General features: G+C 36.4%; 1 long non-coding RNA gene across 2 annotated transcripts; it reads right to left on the bottom strand.

The window, feature by feature from the left end:
- Window positions 1-2348: 2348 nt before the first annotated feature.
- Window positions 2349-17508, bottom strand: LOC110351467 (uncharacterized). Of its 2 annotated transcripts, none has more exons than XR_011807885.1 (3): window positions 17317-17508; window positions 3384-3535; window positions 2349-2437 (listed from the first exon to the last, which is right to left on the bottom strand). It is a non-coding gene; the product is annotated as an uncharacterized lncRNA (long non-coding RNA). The 2 variants fall into 2 exon arrangements; XR_002398956.4 differs by lacking the exon at window positions 17317-17508 and adding an exon at window positions 4564-5017.
- Between the last annotated feature and the right edge of the window lie 6489 nt (window positions 17509-23997).

Here is a 23997-nt window from a genome sequence, read left to right as displayed (position 1 = left end):
TGCAAGTAATCAAAAACAGTTTCGATAACACTATGTTAAAAGGGTGAAAAATGAAATATAGAAATGCCAAAAATGAAATTAAACAAAGATTTTGAAGCATTATTCTATGGTGATTATATATATATATATATATATATATATATATATATATATATAAATTTTTTTTTTTTTTTTTTTTCTTGAAAAGGTCTGACAGACCAAGAATTTTGCTGGGTCTTGAACATGGAAATAGATGTCCTGATAAGTCTGTGAAAGCTAATGCTGGTGTCCTATCTGGTCATATCAAGGCTCATGGACTTCAGTGGAAATGTTTACTAGCAGGAATGAGAGTAATGGCATAGTAACACTTCAAAGCTTCAGAGATTTGAACTAGGACAGTGAATCATTCCTGAAACGTGATTCATTGAGCATGAACATCCAAGCATGTTATCTTGCATGACAAAATCTGTTGAATCTTTCTCTTTTCCTTCTGCCAGAAGCAGACCTCACAAAGCAGACATTTTCAGGTACTCCTACCATCTCCTTTCTAGAACTTTAATCTCATCAATACTTAGCTAGGCTATTTATCCAGCTATCATTCCATTCTGATATGATGCTTCTGTCCATATTAACTTTACCAATCAAGAACAACACTGAATCCAAGGCATCACCTGGTTTAAGACTTCATTCAGCAGCTTTGACAAGATCAGACATCAGCCCATTCCAGTCATGAATTTCAAAGTCAGCAAATCACCTGAGATTCACCATCTATGCTTATGATTTGAAAATTGTCTTGTTAAATTATGCCTTGGCATAGAGTATGCCCCTAGTAAACTGCTGGTATCGATGAGCCATAAGAAGACAAAGACACATCCTTTATATCCTCCTTTGATTCTAGACTAGGAGACAGCTAATCTTGCAGCTTGGCATTTCTGCTCTTCTTCAAACACCAATGAATAGAAACAGACAGCAATGTCAAAAGAGCTTGTTAGAGTCCTGGCAGTAGTCCTAGTTGTAGTTCTCTGCACTTTACCTCCAAAGGGCCACCACTGTGCTTGAACTAGAGTGGGACATGCTATAATGGAAATATAGTCTTGTACAGTGGCAAAAAAGGACAAACCCTAGCTAGCAATCTGGTGCTAACTGAGGGGCAAAATCATAGAGTAAAAAATAAATAAATAAATAAATGTTATTTAAATAGTCAGGGAACCTACCAGCAGGATAGTGCATCATTTTTCTTGGTAAGTAACTTTTTTTCACTATTTTCTGTAGAATTAAATTCTCCCATCTCCAGTGCAGCAGCTCTACCACAGTTTAATTCTAAGCCAGAATTTCATCATGAGAACAGTAGTGCTGTCTCTTTCAGACATTTTTATGAGCCCACATCAGCATGGATACCAACTAAGAATAAAATTTGCTTCCAGGAAGAAGGAGGCTCACAGTTCTACATTTCTTTACCTGTGATGTGACTGGTTAATTAGAGATCCATTTACATGACAGATAATCCTTAGTTCAAGCACAGAAGGACTCACACCTGTTTTGCCCTGATCTTTTCCCCAGATTCTCTTTTCCATATGATACAAGTAGAAAGATGCATCTTAAAATTGGCCGTGGCAGTCTTTATAGGACAGCCATAAATCAATCCTTGTATAATGTTTGGTCATCTATTCCTGTCAGCATCATTCAGTACAAAGAGGGTCCACATCATCAGTGTAAACCTGACATAAGGAACTATATCATGGCACAGATTCAAAGACAAAAGTTCTACACTTACCAACAAATTATACTGCTATCAAAATCCAGATGCAAACAAAGTATGAGAGACAGAATTTCTTGTCATGCCTCATGGTAAATTATGGTGTTTTTGTTTTTGTTTGTTGTTGTTGTTGTTTTGTTTTGTTTTCAGAAATTACTTTGGGTTCACTACTGAAGCGTGCAGTTGTATGAAGCATGGTGCAAAAGAGATCAACATTTTCATGTGAATTTTTGTATTCTGATGCAACACTACCCTTGAAGAAGAATATTCTGGTAATTGTCAATCAAAATTTGGGAGAAAGAGGAGGGGAGTACAGGAAAAAATCCTGAGGGATCTGATCACAAGGCAAAAATATGAAATCTTGATGTTAGCAAACCAATGCCTGTCTCCAGACTAGATGCAAACAAAGATGAGCATGAGCAAAAAGAAATAGAGAGCACATAATGAAAATGGTACATAACATTACTTTTTAAATGCAGTTATCACAGCACAGAGAGGTTTGCCTCTCTCCCCTCTCTACCTGTCCACCTACCCTACTTCTCATGCATTCTCATGCAAGGGTGAAATGTGTTCAAATTCATTTCACCCTTTGTCAGCACTCACCCCATACTTACTTGGAAATGGAGTAAAAGATCACTCTCAGTTGTCTACCAGGTCAGTCCATTAATGAGAAAAGGATCTCTTGGAAGAGTTTTCAGTGTCCTGAAATAAAGACCCATTAAATCATAAATATGGGAGCATGGATCAGACAACGCCTGCACTGAGTAAGACTGCTAATATTCCAGCAACAGGGAGAAGATCCTTAACTTTAACCAGAAATGAGAATACTGTCTAAAGAAGGGCTCAGCTGTGTAAGGTATTATTGTACACAACACAATATGAAGCAGAAAGCACAGTCTGGAGAACAAGTCTTACAAGGACTGAGGGAGCTGGAGTTGTTTAGCCTGGAAAAGAGGAGGCTCAGGGGCAACCTTATCACACTCTATAGATACCTTAAAGGAGGCTGTAGCGAGGTGGGGTTGGCCTGTTCTCCCATGTGCCTGGTGACTGGATGAGGGGGAATGGGCTAAAGTTGTGCCAGCAGAGGTTTACATTGGATTTTAGGAAGAACTTCTTTACCGAAAGGGTTGTTAGGCATTGGAATGGGCTGTCCAGGGAAGTGGTTGAGTCACCATCCCTGGAAGTCTTCAAAAGATGTTTAGATGTAGAGCTTAGTGATATGGTTTAGTGGAGGACTTGTTAGTGTTAGGTCAGAGGTTGGACTAGGTGATCTTGGAGGTCTCTTCCAACTTAGGTGTTTCTGCGACTCACGGGCAACTCTACCTCCTTTTGGATAGCAAAATATTTATTACTGTGGAACAATGAGATACCAGAAATCACAAACTAGTCACAGGAATTAAGACCTCAGCCAGAAGAACTTAACAAAGAGTAGGTCAAGGTCAATTGCTTTATATTCCTTCCATGAAATATGGATATAAGTTCTCTCTCTCTCCCCCCCCCCCCCCTTTCTTTTTAAAAGTATAGAATTTACCATTTTAGTGACCTTTCATTCACAGTTTTCTGGCCCATATGTATTCACCCTCATATGGTCTTTCCTCACACTCGCTAGTTGTTTGTGTTTTTAATAATTAAAAGATCCTTCACTTACAAAATTATTTTCACAGATGGGGAAGAGAACATGTCTGACCATTACAAGTAGGGAGCCACGTACTTTTGTTGACTGGATGAAATCTGTAAACTAATATATACTTCCATGTCCATGAAAAAATCCATTAGCATTAGCAGAAAGGACAGCAATGACTGTTGAACAACAAAACAACAGAAAATATCAAAATAAAAATTTTATTAATTATAGTGGCAGAACAGAGGTGCCTCATAGGAAATCCATATGCACAATACATTATTATTCACCAATCCATGTGATTCAAATCACATGTAATAATTTGTAAAGCTTAAATGGCTATTCATATATTCACAAAGAGAAACACTTTGAACATGAAATACGCTTGCTCACAGACAATCAGCCACCTGAAACACTTTACTGCAGATATCCCATACTGAATTATATAAGAGCAACACTATAAATCAAAACTGCAAATTATAAAGAACTGCCATAGAAGCATAACATAAACGTAACATCTTAACTGTCTCCAGTACAGAATCAGTGCAGGAAGCTAACAAAAAAACCATGCCATAATAAACACAATTTGAAAAAAGGCTCCTTTCATACTATCTCCCTTAAAGTGACAGCTTCTTTACTGAAAATCCAGGAGTACACCTTTAAGAGAATTGTTTCAACAATAACTTTACTGTTCGATTTCTTTTTTGTTTATAATGAGCACAACAGTGCTAGGTGATTTTCAAACAGGTGGAAGAATAACGTATTTTTCCACAAAAGCTAGCATTTCTAAATCTTACATAGAGAACACATCTAAGGAACCAAGGGAAACAGGAATAAGATAGAAGAGAAAATACTGAATGTTAGCTATCTGTGTGTATGGGTATTTCCAATCATATACTTTATCAAGTGAATGAGATAAGATGTGAGGAATCATATATAAATTCTGTTTACAACAGAAAAGCACACCCTGTTACATGCTTTGCAATACCTGGTTGACTGTGATGAGAGTTCAATGTCAGCAAGAGTAAATTGCATTTCTTTTATAGCAAGTTGTAAAAATGCATGTTGCAAACAGCTCCTCCCCTCACAGGCTACATATACTATCATGGTATAATTTGTTTATAGGTGCCATTTTTCTAGTGTTGGCAGTAAACCACAAATGCCTCTTATGAAAATAATAATAATAAGATAAAAATGAAAACCTCACCTTAGCCAGTGTTTCTCCTTTGAGAATAAAAGCTTCATAATCCTTTGGTGGCCAGGAGTCAGCAGTTCAGGGATGCTAAGCATTAATGAAAACTGTTTACTTGTCAAGTCCTTACTGAGCTTGTTGAACCATCATAGACCTGTCTTTTCTTTCACTAGATAGTTCAGAATTCTCCTCACACTTCTGATCCTTTGAAACAGTAAATATGAAGATACCCAGCTGACCCATGGTTTAGAAGTAACACAAAATCAAACATAGAAAGCAGAGATTTAACAAAGGGTATAGACATAAATCCTCCCAGTTACAGGTAATAGTGCTTTCACACTGTTAGTGTGAAGTAACAGCTGCAGCTATTTAATGTAATGTAATTTTGTGAACCTCACCGTCACAACATTCTTGTTAATATAAGCTCCTTCCTTTTGATATGAGGCATCATTACTTAAACTGTTCCTAGATGCTCTTGGACCTTTGCTATTTAGCATTTCTGTGGTTTCCTTCAAAACATTTTAGAGGGATGAAATTATTCACACATCCTTCTGGTGATTTAGGAAGGTGAACTGAACCTAGAGCTCCAGCAAAACTGATTTCCGAAAACCTCTTGAATTTTCCTGCTTATCAGCAGTGATGTTCTCAAAGTGTATTGAGCTTCATTCCCAAACTGAAACAGATGAGCTTTTCTTACACAGCTGATGAATCCAGATGAAGGCAGTTATTCTCATGATATATTTGCTCCATGGGGGAGACACACAGAGAGGGGGAATTCACATTCTGAGCCCCATCTAAATCCTTCTGACCTGCAGTGATGGACCTTTAATCTGCAATTGAAAAATAACTAGCAAGGTGGCAGAGGGAGTCTGGTTCAAAAGTTTTTCTTCCCTTCTGCTCCCCATAAGTCTGACATGTGTAGTTCTGTTTTTTCCTAGTAAAATAGAGGAATTGCTGGATTGCTGTTTTTCAGTTATAACAGCCTCATGAAATATCAACCATGAGAACATCTTATATTTACACCTGCTTATACAACTGCCCCTTCTTTTTTTTTGGAGAGGGACTGGGTACATTATATCATGGCCTTTGCAAAGAATTAAGAAGGGGTGCTTTGTAAATCAATGAAATTTAGCCAACATATAAACTCTAATAAACAGATAGAAATTCAATACAATGAGCTTTGTCTGATTATGTATATCTAATGTCTTTTGGAAACTGTAACTTTAGTAGATAAAGATGAACTTGCTTCCCTTTAAGAAATAGATCATATTTAATGCAGGTGTTCAGAGTTAGATTACTTGGATAAACAAAGTATTTCCACAAATACTGTTGAAAAATAAAGGCAAAGAAAAGTACAGCTTTCCTGAAGGATGGAACATAAAACTGTGGGATTATGGGTATAAAAGGTAGATAAATTCCTAAACCTTGCCATCACAGGCAGCTCAATATATTCCTACCTTCCTTTTCTCTGCCTTTATCCCTTTGAGTATCTGCTTCTACAGGGTACAGGACCAGAAAAACAGAGCACCCTATATATGAAGATGTAAATCTCACCAGTCCAGGCTAGCAAAGGACCTCCAGCCCATAAGATTTACATGAAATAAGAAGGTAATTAGTAATTTCTATTTTAAAAGTATTAATTCCAGAAGACCTGATTGCTCTCTATAAATACATCCAGGAATATATATCATGAAGAGAGAATAGCTATTTAAAATAAAGAACAGGGCACCAGAATAAATGAGTATGAATTAACAGTGTATAATTTTAGGACAGAAATAAGAAAAAAATCAAATAATTTTGGAGGTGGGAGACAGGACAGGGCTCTACTGTACACAGTCAAGTCTAAGTGCAAATAAAAGAGTCCAAAAAGTGAAATTTATGATCAGGATTATAATCTGTATTTACTCACTATAGTGGGGACAGGATTGACAATCTAGAAGGTTTCTCCTGATTGTGTTTTCTACAAACACTATGACATTAGAGCAATCTCTTCAAGCAGAGCCATATAATGTAACTGCACTGTATTTTTTCATATTCCATATTTTCATATATGCATAAGCATATATGGTGGTCTTACTCCACTATACACACAACCCTGCTTCCAGACACTTTAAATCAAACTAATTGATCAGAGCACTATAGTGATTTTTTATTTTTATTTTTTCATTCTCCATTTACATTTTTCTAAATGGAAAATGCTTTTAACAATAACTCCTGAAGAGAATATGGAATTCTGTCATTACTAAAGGTTTGGTTTTTTTTTTTTTCAAGACAGTTTTACTGTCGTTCTAATAATGGCATGAATCTTGCATAGAGACATGAAACATAACCAGAATATATACTTCTGGAATAAGAGAAATACCTTTTAAACTAGAACATCTTAGAAAGCTGCTAAAATCTCCAAAATTTCTAGTTATGTATCTTGTTTTTCCAAGGCCACACAGCTGTGCAATGCTGTAGGAAAACACTGCATGGAACTCAGTCTCTGGACAGGAGATAAATTAAGAAGATTAGGTGACTTATCTATCATCCACACAAGGCCAGTGAAATCTCACTGAATTTAATGACAAGAATTTAAGTTCCCAATTTTTCCACTGATCCATAACAGCTGAATTTTCATAAAATTTCTTTACAAATTTAGATTTCCCAGTTTTGCCCTTAGAATAGAGCAAACAATATATTTCTCATTTCAGGAAACAAAGAAACAAGAGGCTGCTTGTGCAATTCTAAGCCAAACATGTAAGAAAGCTTTACCCTGAAGAGGCACAAAACAATACCTTACAAACCACTTTGTACCAAAGTTCTGCCAATCTATACTTGGGCATCCTCTGTAAATATCTGTTAGGTGTGAACAGTTTTTTAATGAGTAAAAAGTTCCATTAATGGGATAAAGTTGCTTCTATAGGACCCCTGAGCTAAGAAGCCATGAGCTATTCAAGAGGCAAGGAACACAAACTGAAACACAGGAGGTTTCACTTGAACATCAGGAAATACTTCTTCACTGTGTGGGTGACCTTGCAGTGGAACAGGTCACACAAAGATGTTGTGTGACATATCCTTGGAGATATTCAGAAGCTGCCTGGACGTGGTTCTGAAAAGCCTGTCCTAGGTGGTTCTCAAGGTGTTGGACCAAATGGCCTTCAGAGGTTCCTTCCAACCTCAGCTGTTCTATAATTCTGTAATTCTGTTACATAAACTGCTTTACTTTTTGAAATCTTCTGATATTAGTGTTGAGGGAAGTGAGAAGGAACAACAACAACAAAAAATAATATTTCCCATTGCAAGGACTAATATTCAGGAGATATGACAGTTAAAAATAACTGCACAACCCAACTTTCCAGGACTTTCTATATCCACTTTGTGCTTTTTTTTTTTTTTTTTTCTTTTTTTTTGACAAAGGACTCCTGCCTCAGGTACAGACTGTCATTGATCATCAAATGAATCGTGGTTATACAGGAAATGAAGCAGTTGTTCTAGGCACCCCAACTTCATTAAACGTTGACACTGGAGACAGTCAATATTAAGTATTAGTAAGTTAGTTTCCAAGGATCATCAGATTTGATTTATTAAACAATTATCAGCTACTATTCATCCATTTTTCGTCTCCAATTATTTAATATGAACAGTTGATTTTTTATCAAAACTTCCACTTTCATCAAGGTTCTTCACTGTATCTTTGTGAAATAATTAACGAAACTCATAGACTTGAAGGATAAGTATTAGGCCACACACAGATGTTAAACAGTTTCATCAGCTGATTTATCATTTTGGTTTTACAGATATGAGAAATCCCAAATTAACAGAAAATGTAATGTAATGTACAAATTCAATCATTATCAGTTTAGATATGCAAATAATAATTTAAATTACATCTTTCAACAACAACAAAAGTGAGATTAAAATGACAATCTTCATAAAATAACATGAACCAAATTAAATAATTGGTTATAGAAATTATGCAGTAGGGTTTTTAAAATTATTTTTAGTAAGACTTTAACTAGAGCTGTCTAGAGATTTCTTATATTTATTGCAATCAGGCTAACAGGGGTTTATGACATTTGTTTGCAATCCTGTATGTCATTCTATAGGCTATTATCAATGTTCACCAGAACAATTACAATGTACTTCAGTAATCCAATCCAATTGCTGTGAGCTCAAACTCCTACAACCTGAAAAAAAATGTGAACATATCTCTCTATACCCTCATGAACACAGTAAATAATTTAAGCACCTGTTCCCAGCCCTCCTATTTTTAAAAATCATTTTTCCTCTCACAGTACTTTTATTGACTGACTTTTCATTTTAATATTCTGAATTTGCAGAAATGGTTTCTCTACACTAGTGAGAGCATTTTATCTTGAAAGCCAGTCATACAGCATTAGCAAGGTTTTCTTCAAGGTGATACATCTCAAAACACTTTCCTGTGCATTTTCAAGAAGGGTTTAAAAACTGATGTTTTCTTTAATTGAAATGATGACTTTATTTTACACCAAGTATGTGTCTCTGGTCATGCAAATACTGGATTAGTTTACTGTTTTATAAATTAATATTGATAGTAAGTAATCAGCTGTTGCACAGCACTTTTAAAATTTAAAATCTTTTCTCTAGTCGGTGCCAAGTATAAAAGAATTTATCATGCTTTGACATATTTACAAGTTCAGTTTTGCCATACATTTTACTTAAATGAAAAATGCAAGACGTTCTGCTTCAGGTACCTTGATAACTTTATTCTGGGGCTGTATTAAGTTAGTTTGTTGTGCAGGTCTGATGGCGTTTAAAAGATGAAGCCAATAAGATAAGCCTGGGAACTTATTTTCTCCACATTTATAACTTTAACTGCCGCTTTACCTGAAAGTATTAGAGCAGACAGTTCATTACTAACTGAAAAGGTGGACTACATTGTATGTGAAGAGGTCATCTGAAACTGATGACTTTTAAAGGTCATACACAAAATGAGTTTTGCTTTGCTGAAAGTGTCTCCTTGGCACAGTAAGTCTTATTTTAACAGTATCTGTAGATGTTATGTAAGTCGAAATGAGAGATTTCAGCTACTTTTACCTACTTTCACTCTGCCATGAATTTATTTTTGATCAAATTGGGAGTGTACTGGCTGGTTATGTTGCTGAAAGTTTCTTTTCTCTGTGCGATCATTTGAGTAATGGATTGATAGTTTTTATGCTTTTATTTCATTTACACTTTTCATTTTCATGAATCCTCTGCCATATATATTTATTGATAATGGAAAAGAATTTTTTCCTTAGTTCTGTAACACTGAGGGGCTTAAAGCCTGTGGGATTTGTGGATGTTGCAGACTCAAAAATGAACAAATAGACTTCAAAATAACACAATAAGGAATGTTTCCTTAGAATGTAACTTCAGCAACTACCCCCCCCCCCCCTTTTTTTTTTCCATCTAGGGATATAAGAAATTTATGAAATGTCAGAATACAACACCTGACATTCAAGCAAACACATACAGTTTTCTTCTTGTCTTTTGTGGCCACATATATCCACGCATTTTTGTTACGGTAGCTTCCAGAGCTTGGATTGTACCTACCTAATAATGATGCTTAACTAAAACACTTAAATTACAAACAGTTGGTCCTAAGTTCTCTCTCTAGTCAATGGAGAAAAATTGGTGCTTTCAGAGCATTTTTCAGATATTGTCCATTTAGCTTCTTCTCTCTTTGTTCAAGACCAGTTACATAGCATAAATCTGGGCCAACAGATAGATAACACACATACATGTGCTAGATAGATGTGGACCACCAAGTCAGGAGGGACAAAACTTTCTTACATATTCATGTTCTATAATTACAGAACATACAACGTACAAAATCAGATCAACTCTAAACTGTTCCAAGGATGCTAAATTAAGCATCTGCACTTCAGATACTTAACAGTGGTGGGAAAGAACAAGACAGAAAAGGCAGAGGACAATTTAATCCAACTGAGAAACGTACTTCAGGTCCTACACAATGCCTGTAAAATGTTTGACAAGTAAAAAGCAGTCCTATCTGGTGAAGGGGGAGTGTGATAAACTGTAAACCAGTAGTGGCAGAACCTCAAGAATCATATCAGCATTGCACTCTGTCATTATGTTTAACGGGCAGTATGCATTCACTAACATAAACATTGATTCATGGGTGCAGGGTAAATTTCACTTAAACACGGAATGATTGACAATGTCAAAAGCCCAGTGGATGCTGTTTCTCTGTGAACAATATGGTGAAGTTATCAATGTGGTCCCATGTAGGCTCTGACTAGCTGAACATTGTGAAGGTGCTAAACTGGCACTTCACAAACATCTTTGAAAACAGCAAAAATATTTCTATGCTCAGACTACTCCTGAGCATATTATATACATATATGAGCATATATACATGTGTATACATGTAGGATAGCAGATCTCAGGTGTTGCATACAGATGCAGATATCCTCAAAAACATCCAAACAAGCTTCTGCCAGGTCTGTATATTCAAGTTAAGGATGATTCAAGTCCCATTGTGGAGCATCTAGATGCTTGAACACAGCTGCCCAGCCTGCTTTGTAATTTGTCTCGACTCGGGTGTTCCTGTTTTTCCTTTTTGCTGTTTCCCTTGCTCACTCTTCTTGCCTATATTACCCGTACCCAAATACAACTGGGCATCTCTGTGTCTTTCCAAATGCTGCAATCAACCTATTTGTGTTCTGCTGCCCGATATACTTAAAGGATAAAACACAGTTTCCCTACAGACTTTCCTGCTCACCCTATAGAAGATGGATATGTGCATAGCTCAGGGAGGTCTTTTAACACATGACAAAAAAAAAAAAAAAAAAAAAAAAAAAAAGTACTATCTTACTATCTTATAGTGCATTTGACAGGCCCTAGTGGACACAAGTTGGAAGGTGAAGATCATTATATCATTGTATGACACCTTTTAGTCATGTTAACAGAGGAATATATACCCCCACAGTATCTGGAATAGTTCTATATGGACAGAGGTGCCTATTCAAAAAATCCGCTCTCACAACAGTGACCATTGAGAGAAATGCATGAAGATACTGTCAAGGTTCTAGAATTCATTACCTACAGTATTGCATGGCTAACTTTTTGCAGAATATGTCATTAATGTGAAAAGAACTTTATCCATATATAACCAGAAAGTGGGTTCTTACTCCACATCTGAAATTAGAAGACCTTGTCTTTTTTTCTCAAGAAGACCTAGTCTTTTTTTCTCAAACCACTGTTCAGTGATCAAAATCAATGCCCAGGGATAGGACTAAATTAGAAACTATCTAGTTCACTACCCTGGGAATCTTTGCCATAGCTACTAGTCAAAAAACACTTTTTAAAATTTCAGGAATACAATGAAAATACTGTATTTCTACCTAACAGGCATTTCAGTCTCAATCCCTATTTTTGCCTTTCCTCTCCTTTTTGAACAAACAGAAGGCTCTGGGAATTCTGACAGGTTTATGTTGACTTGAGCCACTGAAACCTATTGCTGCTTGAAATAATTTCTGATGATAACACAATGCAAGAAAACAGAGTAACAGTCTTCAATAGAGAATTCACTGCTTGTTTTTAAATGCAAATTCTACTTTATGAACCAAATGTCTAGTCATATAAAGACCATGTTATGAATGTTAGTTATTCCCACGTGCAATTCCAAAGTCAAACATCAGTTTTCTGTGCATAGGTTACTACAGTAAGAACTGCCTATATAATGTACAATCTTAGTCTCTATTTGCTATTCAACTTCTATTCAATTTCTATTTTCTATTCTAATGAAGTATTTGGCTATATTAATCAAAATTATCTCACCTTTACCCTAAGTGTGACATAGCACTTTCACTTTCAAGCAATAGGTTTTTGAGGAATATGTGATGTGACTTAATGCTTGCTTCTTCAGCTTCCTAAGTAGTACATAGTAACCAAAACCTATATAGGTAACTTAATTACAAATTCTTGAGGTAAAGAATCAACTGAAATGTCCATTACACGCTCAGAATGACTGGTGCTTGCTTTGCTTTGTGTATTGCCTGTGAAATAAGGGGAAAGGCATTTAAAAGAGAGCAAGAATATGACAACAATATACTAATGTGTATTTCCTACAATTAGGAAACCCAGGCTATCACATAAAATACCTAGCAGCTTAAGAGACACAAGGAAGAAAGTTGTAAGTGTGTATACTCTTCTACAAGATGCATGCTTTGGATATTTAGATTCACATCACTGGCTGTGCTTAGTTTTGAGGCTATTTCAATAATATTGAGTGGGACTTAATTGCTGGATTTAAGTGTTTAAAGGCTAGAAGATCATTATTTGTTTTCTTGGAACTCTGATAGTTTTATTGTTGAAATTTTTATTTTGCTGTTTTCTGAACTGCAAGTCATTCAAGTAACATGAAGGTTTTACGTTGACTTTTGTCTCCTAGTCTGAATGTTAGAAGTATACCTGCTCCAGTTTTCAAAATACTTGAATGACACAACAGTGATAAAATAAAAGTCACTTGTCTGAAGTTCTTGTTGTTCCCACCTGTGGTTCCCAGCTCCCCAAGTTCTCAGCAGACAGCTCTTCTGAAGCACCCAGACCTCAATACCATCAGGTTCTCCATTCTCTTCTAAATAAAGTATTTATCAATGGCTTCACATTCCATTTCTATATGTTTTATGTGTAAGCAGGGAAAAATCACTCACAAATGTATCATTTTGGTTAGCATGTTTTTGATAAAGACAGCACAGAATTCAAAAATTTCTGAGACTGCAGTAATTTCTGACAAGTCAACCCTTTAATATCAAGATCTCAATGTACTTAACAAGAAGAAAATTGGCTGTTTGGTGGGTGTGGGAGTTCCAGCGATATAAAAGGAACAAAGAAGCTGCTTTGCCAGCTATCTGAACAGGACAGAAAAGTCTCTGGAAAGCTTGGCACACCAACTCTGTCTTCTCAACCAGCTCCTGAGATGATTACAAGTTTTTAAGGAAGAAAGAGAAGAAAATATTGTATTATAAACCTAGGTAGACTATATTTAAGGAATGGAAATACTGTGTGGTTTTTCACTTTCTTATAAAAGCTGAAGAATATTCCTACGAGAAAACAAAAAGGAAATAGAAATACAAAGAAACACAAATATCCTTTTAGATATAAATTGATTGCTGCTATTATGTGGTACAGAAAACACTCCTGCTGTGAAAAGAACTTTTTGCTACTGTGGGAGAATTTAAACTGATGTTTTGATCTTGCATACATGGCTAGTTTTGAGCCTGAATCAGAACTGAAAGGGGACCTCTTAGTTTGCAAAGTGATGTGGTGAAACTGTCAGAGAGCATCTCAGCATGGTCATGCCCGAACCTTAATTCACCAACCTCCTACAATGTCACACTTTCTATCCTTTGAACCTCTGATGCTTGTGAAAATACTTGGAAGCCACCCCAGAGTAAAGAGCCACAGAAGAACCAGAGCTCCTAAGCAGTTAGGGACTTTGTGGGAACTTATCAGCAGATTTCAGGAGTCATTTTCCACAGACATATTTTATGACTTCCAAGAGAAGCTGCCAAATAGCTCCTAGCTTGCTTGCAAAGAAGTAACTCTGGCAAAGGTGTTACCATTGCTAGTAACATGCTGTGAGCTTTGTACTATGTTTCCAAAGCCTTGGGACTGAGACTTATCCAGCCTGCTCTCCCTGAACTTTTATTGTCCTGCAGCTTTGTTTTGTCTTGGTTTAGCTGTGACAGCAATTTCTTCAGCTGACCAGTTGTCTACACGTAATGTGTTTTGCTTTTGTTAGTCTTTGTACAGTACAACAACACTTATTCTATGTCAAACAAGGTATTTATGACTAACAGTGACATAATGTCAGAAATGCAATGCTGGTATGACTGCAGAGGCCTTCTGAAGCAGAGACAGGCTGTGGCACAGGGGAGGATTGGCATGGGCTGGTGAGAGATGGGGCACAGGTTCCATAGCTATGAGTAACTCACCCATGGTCAGTTAAAGAAATGCAAACCTGGGCATTGATAAAACTAGTTTTAGGGATTAAAAAAAAGAGAACGAAGAGATAGTATCTACCATGCATAAAATGTGCTTATACAGTAGATTCGGTGTAATGTTCAAAGCTGCAGAGCAATGATGAAAAGGCAATAATGTAAAAGCATTCTTGCAAACATAAAAATGACCCCAAAGTTTATTTTGGACATAAAAAACAATTTAGGGTGACACTGGACTCATGAAAATGCTTCAGTGTGTCTTTGGTCCACACATAAAATCTATAGTGGTTGGATCTGGTTTTCAGTGTGGGCTCTGCAGCAAGGCAGAGATCATGGATTAGAGTGCTCAACCTGTCATGTTGCACAGATTAGGTCTTGATCCAAGCGTCCTCTCATGCAGCTTGTAGGAAGGAAACAGGAAAATCCCTACAACTGCTCAGTCTCAGTCATCCTTCCCTTTTCTATCTGTCTGTAATATTTTCTCCAAATCGTTTCTATATTATGCCATCATCGCCACATAATATTGAGATCAAAGCTTTCATCTCTTTTTACAAGCCAATGTATTACAGTGATTAGTAGGGAAATAAAGACATTTCTACAGGGACAGAGTACACTTGTCCTTTTTATTTTATTTTATTTTATTTTATTTTATTTTATTTTATTTTATTTTATTTTATTTTATTTTTGAAAGAGTACAGAGGAGTGGTTTTGGTGGAGCTAAGAGAAGTCAGCAATATTTTGACTCCATTTCAGAATCAAACCACCAGGCATCGGCATAAGCAGGATGGGGTGCCAAGAGAAGGTTTTAACAAGACATTTCAGTAATATCTTTTTATATATCTCTTTATCTCTTATTTAAGAGATTCTCCATGGATTATTTCATACCTTAACATGCTAACCACTGCCTTTATCCTGTTTTTCTCACCTTTGCAATTCCACCATTTGTTTTTGTTTATGTTAAAATAAAGATAATACAAATATAGTAGACTGAAGTACAGTACTATAAATATCTGAGTAACATATCAACACACAAATGTAGAGACAACTATGTCTATCCAGCACTACCTATTTTGTCTTTTTTCTATATGTGTACTGCTGAAATTATGCCTGGGGGGCTGTGGGGCAGCGTTACTAGGATATGAATGGCAATGATAATACATTGCAATCTGTCTCTACACATCTCAATTGCGTGTATTTCTGAAATCACTGCATGTATTTTCCTTCTTTCATTAATTTTTATGGGGGAAAAAAATCACTTCAGTATTGACCAAATCACTAACTTTTGCACTTCCCAGGAAGGCATCCTCATGCAATACTCTAAATTAGGGACATCCACGTACAAGAAATCTGAGGACATTTCTTGGCATGCAAGAGGAACTGAACATAAGACAACCCTGCCCTTATGAGCACAGCAGCTTTTCATATTGATGACATCTGCCAACCTGACAGTACTGAAAATAGGAGTGAAGCCAAATCTAGATGCTTTAAATATTATTGCAGTGGTAATGCCCAGCATGGATATAGCAGCGTGCAAGGAAGATCTGCACAAACAAAAAAAAAAAAGTAAGAGTCCCCTATAGAGAGTAACTTCACTTAAGTTTCTTCTTTAAGCTTGTAGGAAATCATGTATCTGGTGAGAAAACGGGAAAGGAGAGTAGTATTTATTAGATGGTAGGTGCCCAGCAGAAGGCTTGCTAAGACATTTACTCATTCTGCTCTGTGAGTATGGAACCTCTTTGGGCACTGACAGATACAGAAGATGCAGTCTATCTTCTGCCCAAATGAATATGGGTTGTAAAGCATTCTCTATCAATCACAAGTATCATGAGTACAACAAATGTAATTTTGCATGATCAAGATCATCAACAAAACTAGAGGGGTATCTCTTCTGGATTAGAGTACAGGACACGCTGAATATAAACAAAGAGCAGCTAGTCTTGAAAAGCAAACAAGGTCATTCAAACATAACAAACATTCTGCAAGATGCATGACATACAATTTCCACCCTTTACAATCTTTGCAGGGCTTCAGTTGAAATATTCTAGTATGGAAAACAGAGTTCAGGGAACTACAAAATATGACCTGTGACAAAATAAGGACTTAGACTGGGTGAATGCACAAAAGAAGAAAAGATGGGAGGAGATAACTGTCAAGTTCATAGATTGCAAACAAAAGGAGTAACGTTCACTGTCTCTCTTTGGATCTAAAAGATACAATATTTGCACCTAGCAATGTAATGTACAGCTTTCACTCTGAAAAGTTCTTCATACTGCATCCATTTTCCGAGAAAATGCTTTCAAAATAAGGTATTGGCCAATACTGTCTGACACTTCTTTCCAGATGGTTTGCCAGCAAGAAAGGGAAACAGATGGAAAAAAAAAAAAAAAAAAGCAGTTACTGTTTTGATTAAAAGCATATTATACAAGGGGAAACAACATTGTTCTTACTGAAAATTTGCAGCAAGGAAGGTAGATCAGCTAAGGAGAGGTAAACTAGAATTTTATATGGCTACATTACAGAAAGTCAAAGGCAGTTTTGATGAAGCCAAGGATCGAAATCAAAGAAACATCATGATTCTACCTTCTCATAGAATGCATTCCCTGAAGTCCCTAACTGTTTTTTATTTTATTTTCTGGAAATTTACATCAATTATCTCACATTCTGTTTATAGCATCAAAGTACTTACAAGCTTTGATAAATCACAGCTGAGTTGTCAGTGGTCTTTGCTCCCTAAATCAACCACATAGACATAAAAAAGGTAGTTTTACAGGGGGTTAGAAATCAGGGCAAAACTTACCTCACAGGATCTACTCAAAAAGAAGACACCATATGCATGAATCATGTTTGCTAAGGATGTAACACATTATTCTGTTCTGTTGTTCGGGGGTTGGACCCAATGATCTTTCGAGGTCCCTTGCAACCCCTACAATTCTGTGATTCTGTGAACAATAGTTCAGGTCTATTCTCCACTTCCCCACAGAGCTCACTACAGTTACCCGCTATAAATGGTATTCTGGGGCTGGTTCATTCTGGGGCTTCTTTTTGTTCTCAGATTAAAAACAAAACAAAAACTGTTACAAAAGCACAAAACAAAAACAAAGTCATGGAAGGATATGTAAGCCTGTTACTACTATATATCAGCAGAACATTTCCACACAATGTGTTTTCTCTGCATAGGAAGGAAAGGGGAGTTTGGCAAGTAGATGGTAATTGCAGATGAAATGGCTAGCTGCCCAGCACTGTTTCTGTGGATGATGGATGCCTGTGTATTCCTTGCCTTCTCAGAGTGTTTTGCAAGCTACAGGCAGTGACTTCTTCCTTCAGTGTTTGTAAATTCTGGATAAAAATCTTCTAACATTCAGGCACTCAGCTTCCCAATTTTTCTCTGGGCTCTGCTAGAGCTCACATTAACATTTTAGTTAACCTGCTAATCTCTTAGCACAAACACAACAGGCCACATTAAACAAACAACAGATGGAAATGTGAGAGACATAATAGCTACACGATGTGAAATACCCTGTAATTAGGAACGACTTGCATTGATTTTTTTGGTAACAGTCTTTCTAGAGTCATTCAAGTTTCCTCCCACAGATACATTAAGTTCTCAAGAATGAATTTAAATCCAGCCCAGTGTTTTCCACTGTGAGAAAGTGTTTGTTTCAGATACAGTATGATACACTTTACCTTCAGTTGTTCATGCCCGCTGTAACTTGACTGCTGAAGTCAAGTTTACTGCTGTCTTTGGCTACTGAATAATCTCGAAGACATTATACATATTAGGTTCTTCTCTTTCACAAGAAATCCATCTTTCTTTTCCCCACTCCAAGGAATATCATAAACCACTTTTAGCACTTATTTGAACAGTTGGGTCTACTGAGAGAAAAATCTACACTAGCAAAGGGTGACAGATATCACAGAATCACAGAATTGTAGGGGTTGGAAGGGACCTCAAGAGATTGTCAGGTCCAACCCCCCTGCCAAAGCAGGTTCCCTAAAGCAGGCTGCTCAGGTAGGCATCCAGACAGGCCTTGAATATCTCCAGAGATGGAGACTCCATAACCTCCCCAGGTAGCGTGTTCCAGTGCTCTGTCACCCTCACCATGAAGTTCTTTCACATGTTGCTGTGGAACTTCCTGTGATCCATATCTTTATCATGAATGGTTTCTTTCTATCTCTGCCTGCCTAAGCATTATAAACTGTTACTATTGCCCAATATGTATGGAGAGAATTTTGATCAGCGTCTTGAACTGTCTGTCACAGCAACCAGGGACAGCATCTGTCACTGCATGCATGAGGTGGCTTATTGCAACTCAACAAGTGGTGAAATAGTCCCTGAAGATGCTTTGTATTTATATTTATCTTTTTTTGTTTGTTTGTTTTGTGTTTTTTTTTTTTTCTTTTTTCAGTTTCTCAGGACCATGGCCAGTTGCTCAGGACATCCAATTAGAATGTTCATGCAAAGGAGTGCAATGAAGAGAACAGCAAAGATTCAGCTTGCAGGCAGAAAAACAGCTAGGTGGAGCCCAAAGGTCATCCTCTGTTTGCATAATCTTGAAAACTCCTCTGTAGTCAATTACTTGGCAAATAAATGTTACCAACACTCTGGCTCAACTGGATACTGTAATACCTGGAATTCAGCTATTATATAATAGGAACACCCTTTATCCGGACAAGGTGCACCAAATTTTTCACAGCTTTGGAGTCTCCTGCAGTAAGCATGCTAGTGTGGCTTTATTAACTTTCAGTTGATTATGCCACTGTCTAGAAAACTCTAACTCTTCTCCATTGAGAAGTGGTAGATCCATGGCTAAAACACGTTAATGCATAAATGACAATATTAGTTCATTGATCTAGATTTTTGCTCCACCAAACAAACAAACAAACAAACAACAAACTTCTCTTTACAGGCCTTCAGAGGAAGGGGTTGTATAGATGAGTGGCTCATCAGTCAAAATCACTGAATTAGTATTCCGCTAGATTCCAGATGCTGGCCAATTTGCATGGGACATTTTTGGAAGCTGGCCTATGGGTAGAAAAACATTGGCCCAGCAAGTTTTCCTCACATTCAGGGACTGTAGAAAGGGTTTTTTTGACTCCTGGACATAGATGGGAAAAAAAGGATTTGATCATTAAAAAATCAACATAAAAGCTTCTGCAAAAAAAAAAAAAAAAAAAAAAAATATATATATATATATATATATATATATATATATATATATATATATATACTGAAAAACATATCGGAAGTGTGAACAGCTTCAACAGACTTGTTTAGGCTTTGTTATAATGACAGTAGAGACCGGCATGCTTCCAAGTCATTTTGGATATGTCAGGAGGTTGAAAATGGGGTCTAAGTACTACCAAAATCACTACCAGGTTCACAGACACAGATCTAGAGTGTTTTCTGGCATATCATTGTGAAACATGAAAATCATATGTCCACATGGATATGGTCAGTTCAAGGTACAGTGCCAGAAATCTCAGTTTCAATTCCAACTTCCTAAGATCATGCCCCTTGCTATAACAATTCATTACACAGGTTCTAGTGTCATATTTTTATTGATTCGGAGAGAAAGGATTATGGACAGACTGCTACAAATTATTCTGTCTTTGACACATAATTATTCCTGAAACAAACTAATAGTTTTCATTTATCTAGAACAAAACTTTCAAGAAAAAGAACTCAATCACTTCAAATGTGCCTGTTTGTCCACCTTCCTTCTTGTTTTGATATAATTAAGAGATAATGTCAGTGGAAGAGAGGCTCATTGTGGGAAAATATTTCTCTACCACATGATATATGGCATAGTATTGATCACAAACTTTAAAACAAAGCAGTTATTTTCAACATGAGCAGACAGGTTTTGACAACTGTTTGTTGCTAAATCTTTATCTGTCTTCCTGCCTTCTTTCTTTCTTGTGTAAAGCAGATTCAAAGCTAAAATAACTTCATAATGTAATACAATTAATTTCCAAATTATATGGTTTTCAGCTAAGGAAATAAATCAAACGCCACTTCTTTCCCCCCTGCAGAAAAAGACGCACTTTTTTTAACAGGTTTGTTTTTTCCACAATGAAAACTTAAACAAAGGGATTACTTATAACGCTGATTTGTTAGTAGAGTTTTACTTGAGTAGTGTACTAATTTGGAATGTTTAATGTCCCTAATTACACAAAAACAGATGCTTAAGTGAACATTATTTCATAAAAAAACTCATTTTGATTTCATACAGAATGTATGTATTTAATATAGTTTTCAAATAGAAAGGACTAACTTTAACCTAATACACAGAAAAAGAAAAAAGAAAAGAAAAGAAAAAAAAAAAGCCAAGTATAGATAGCAAGAATAGATAGAATATGCTACTCAGTATTTTATTAGAATTTTACACTTGGGGTAGCTTGGCATACAGGATACAAACAGGGTAAAAGTGCCGTTTTTTGTACCTTTACAGATTTTTTTGCCCTAACACCTTGCATTTTCAACCTGTTGTATCCAAACACCCAACTTATGATAAAATAACATAATAGCTTCTGATAAAATAACATGCAGGGGCTTTCCATATAACAATATCAGTTTATGCTCTCCACTGAAAAAGCCAGCATGGTATAGTAGAGATGCCAAGAAGTACACTACCCATTTGCAGAACATGTTAGTATGGAGTGCTTGCAGCCTCTCCAGATGTAACTAGAGTGTTTGGCGTTCAAATTGATAGTAAAAGACAGAATAGCTTTGCATATGTGGTACTCATAGGAACTGACCCTGAATACAAGGGCCATAAAAGTGATGGTGATTTGTGCTAAACACATAAACTGAATATAGAAAAGTTTGTGTTGCAACACATTAACACAACCCCAGATGTACAAAAAATATAAAATCGGTCCCAAGGAAATAGAGAACATATTTGCAGCGTGCAATGGTAGAGGCAAGTTTACTTGGCTATAAGTGGTAAAAGAATCAAGAGACTAGGCAAATACAAAGAAACTTAATAACTTACATGCATATTATATACTGAGTTCATTTGCTGTTACTTCCCTCATTAGTATGCACAAATATACATGAAACAGTATGGTAACCAGATAAATAGAGAAAAATCAAAATACATCTCCTGTACAACAAAAATGTAAATACAGAATATTTTCTTGAGTGTCATAGTAGTGCCAGATCTTTCTAAAAATCATTCCGGAAAGGATTAGATAAAAAAGGAAGAAAAAAATAAAAAATTAAAAAGAATTTAAAGTGTCAGTAGATTTCAGCCTGGAAGATGCAAAATCAGCAAGCACAAAAAAGAAAGTCTATAGACAACAGAAACCCAAAAATCTACTCACAGATATTTCAAGAAGACTGATGTGGCATAGACCATATCAATAAAAGACAATTAAATGAAAATAGACAAAATGTAGAAAGAAGAAAGACCACAAAAAAAAAAAACAAACAAAAAAAAAACAGAAAAGGTCACCAGAGGAGAGGACAAAATAACAACAATAATAATAAATACTAACTAATAATATATAAATAATGCTAACTAATAATATAAATAATAACTAAAAAAATAAACAAACCACAATTTCATGGAAAATAAGATTTTTCAAATCTGTCTTGTGTGATAACACTTTTGCTAGGAAAACACTTTGAAGAGTATGCATACTTCTTATGAAAGCATTAAAATAATACTTTTTATCAGCATTAAAATAATTTCAAATAGAGGCACTTTTTTTTTTTTTTTTTTTCCTGTTTGGTCTACATACCAGTACCAAAATAGTAGAAATGAAAGTATCAGGAAAAACAAAAACATATTAACAAGTGTCTTTCTATGTCTAATTAGAAAAAGCTTGATTAAACTGATTATAATTTTAATTTTATTTTTGCTGAATAATGAATATACTTTTGCTTCTCTAGTTTTGCTTCTCTAGTTGTCACTTTTTACAGTAAAGCTAGTTGCAGATATTAATATATTTGCCTTGCCAAAAGCACAGCAGATTTCAAACAAGAGATAACACATACTTAATGTTAATTCTTTTTGAAGTGTGAGTAAAACTGGAGAGAGAGGATTTTTTTCTCCATTACTAATGTAATGAGAACTTTTTGAAACTAAAGCTAGCTGACAAAAAACTTTTTCCAAGACTAGCAGGAACTACTTGCATGGCTTAAATATAAGGCACTTGGACACTTGATTTGTCCAAGAATGTTGAAGGGAAGGATTTTGAGTATTTCTATGCATATTTTAAAGATTTTTATTTTCTTTATTTTCAGAAAGAATCGCAAGTGGCAATGAACACTTACATTCATGCACAGACTATAACTTAATGAGTAATGTTATGAGAAAACTTTTATAGTTATTTGAAATTAATGTTATGTTCAAAACAAAGTGAAGAATAGAGATTGTCATCTAACAGCTGCTAATATAGCATATATGAATATTGGTTTGATCAAATTTCTGCTGCCTCTAGGCTGTTTCTCTCAACTGGAAAGTCAGGTCCTGATAGCAGGGACTACAGCTGCAGTGTTCATTAGGGATGCCACTATGTTTGATGAAGAGAAAAAGGGGAAGGAAAGGCTACCACAGCTACCACAGCGAAGCAAGCTGATGTAGTCTTTTTGGATTTCAACAACGCTTGCTTTCAATACTGCGTCTTACAGTATCCTTCTGGTCAAAACATCCAGCATATAGCTAGATAAGTACATAATACTATGTGCAAGCAATTGGCTGACAGGTCAGGCTGAGAAGGTTATAGTGAATAACATCAGGCTGGCAGCCAGTCACCAGTGGGGTTCCACAGGGCTCCATTTCAGGACCAGTTCTCTTCAATGCTTTTAAAAATAATCTGGATGTAGGACTCAAATGCATACTGTTTGCTGACTATACTACATGAGGAGGAGCTGATGACTCCCCTCAATGGTAGAAGGGTCTTGCAGAGATATCTTGACAAATTAGAGAGCTGGGCAATCACCAACAATATGAAATTTAAGAACAGCAAGTTCTGGATTCTGTACCTGGAATGGAGCAACCCTGTATGTATGTGCAGACCTGGGGGACAAGAGGCTAGGTGTTCATGTTGATAACATGCTGAATATGAATCACCAATGTGCCCTGGCAGCCAAAAGGGTCAGACATATCCTGGAGCACATTAGACATAGCATCACTAGTTGGTCAAGGAAAGTGACTCCTGCTCTGCTCTGGTGCAGCCTCACCTCAAGCACTGTGTGCAGCTTTGGGTGTCAAAATATAGGGACATAAAACTATTTGAGAGTGTCTAAATGGGGGTGACAAAGGTCTGGAGGACAAGATGCATGAGGATCTGCTGAAGTCACTTGTATTTTTCAGCCTAGATAAGGCTGAGGGGAGGCCTCATGGTGGCCTGCAGCTCCCTCACGAGGGGAGCGGAGGGGCAGGTGCTGAGCTCTGCTCTCTGGGGACAGCAACAGGACCCAAGGGAACAGCATGGAGCTGGGACTGGAGAGGGTCAGGCTGGGTGTTAG

The sequence above is a fragment of the Anas platyrhynchos genome, chromosome 3 (assembly GCF_047663525.1).
Source record: "Anas platyrhynchos isolate ZD024472 breed Pekin duck chromosome 3, IASCAAS_PekinDuck_T2T, whole genome shotgun sequence".
In the NCBI taxonomy this organism is placed as follows: Eukaryota; Metazoa; Chordata; class Aves; order Anseriformes; family Anatidae; genus Anas; species Anas platyrhynchos.
The sequence above is the reverse complement of the archived record's forward strand: the minus strand, read 5'-3'. Positions and strand labels throughout refer to the sequence as shown.